Source organism: Mastomys coucha, unplaced genomic scaffold, assembly GCF_008632895.1.
Source record: "Mastomys coucha isolate ucsf_1 unplaced genomic scaffold, UCSF_Mcou_1 pScaffold23, whole genome shotgun sequence".
Lineage (NCBI taxonomy): Eukaryota > Metazoa > Chordata > Mammalia > Rodentia > Muridae > Mastomys > Mastomys coucha.
In genome coordinates, this window is record NW_022196906.1 from 14,365,637 (window position 1) to 14,367,224 (window position 1,588).

The window sequence follows — 1,588 nt, forward strand, 5'->3', positions numbered from 1 at the left end:
TTCTTGTCAGACTGCTGGTGGGGCTTGTCATGATCACTTCGCCGGTAGCTTCCACCACCACCACCATCGCCCATGTCATCATCGTAGAAGTCCTCGTCGTCGTCATTCATCCCGCCCTTGCTCATTCTGCCTCTGCCGCCTCGACCTCGGCCCCGGCCCATCCCCTTTCCTCTGCCTCGGGAACCCCAGCCTCGGCCTCTACTTAATCCTTGACCTCGGCTGTCCTTGGACCTGCGGTACTGGTTCAGCTCCTTGGAATAGTCATCGTAATCATCGTCTCCCATGGGCTCCTCACTTTCTCCATACTCTATCTCCTCTTCGTACAAGTCCTCTTCGTCCTCTGGGTGCTCTCCCATGGAGCCTCTGCCTCGGCCTCTGCTGCCCCTGCCCATGCCTCGGCCTCGAGATCCTCCTCGGCTCCCACGGCCCCTGTAGCCCCTGCCTCGGCCTCGGCTACCTCTGCCCCTGCTGCTGCCCTCCTTGGCACGCCGGGACTGGTTCAGCTCTTTGGTGAAGTCATCATAGTCTTCCTTACCCATGTCCTCCTCTTCATCCCCCTCATACTCCCCATACTGCTCATTCTCGTAGTCCTCGTACATGCTGTAGCCCTTGCTATCCATCTTGGAGTAGGACTTCTTGGGCAGGGGTGTGTTGTGTGATGAGGAGTATTGCTGGTGGGATGGTGCGTATGGGGGACTATAGTCCCGGTACTTGCGGTGACTCTTCTCGCTGGGGCTGAAATCTGAGTCATCTGAGAAGTCTGAGAAGTCATCGCTGGAGGAAGCATGGCGTTTGTGCTTAGATTTCCGCCTTTTCTTCGACCTCCTCTTCTCCTTCTCCCGCTCCTTTTTCCGCTTCCGTTTCAGCCTCCTGTGAGACTTTTCCTCATCGGAGTCACTGTGGTGTTTCTCCCCCTTGTCTTTCCGACTCCTCTCTTGTCCTCCAGGGGTATCCTGGACCTCCTCAGCTCCATCATCTTCCAGTTCACCTTCTTCCAACTCACCATCTTCCCTGCCGAACCTCATCAGTAGGTACCTGGGGGCAGGACAACTGGATCTTCTGTGTGCTAACATGGGGGCCTTGACACAAAACACTTCTGAGAAACTAGTGAGCCACTCATCTGAGACTGCTTGCTACAGCCTCCTGTCAGGATGCAATCCTTAATCTAATTTCTCAAGGCCCATTCTTAAACATAGTAAAAGCAATATACAGAAAACCAGTAGCTAACATCAAACTAAATGGAGAGAAACTTGAAGCAATCCCACTAAAATCAGGGACTAGACAAGGCTGCCTACTCTCTCCCTACTTATTCAATATTGTACTTGAAGTCCTAGCCAAAGAAATTAGACAACAAAAGGAGATCATAGAAATACAAATTGGAAAGGGCCGGGTGGTGGTGGCACATGCATTTAATCCCAGCACTTGGGAGGCAGAGGCAGGTGGATTTCTGAGTTCGAGGCCAGCCTGGTCTACAGAGTGAGTTCCAGGAAAACCAGGGCTACACAGAAAAACCCTGTCTCAAAAAACAAAAACAAAAACAAAGAATTGGAAAGGAAGAAGTCAAATTATCACTATTTGCAGGTGATAT

At 51.8% G+C, this 1,588-nt stretch overlaps 1 pseudogene; it reads right to left on the reverse strand.

Annotated features, from left to right (window-relative positions):
• Positions 1 to 1,088, reverse strand: part of LOC116072725 — a 21,004-nt pseudogene extending 19,916 nt beyond the window's left edge.
• Positions 1,089 to 1,588: the final 500 nt, after the last annotated feature.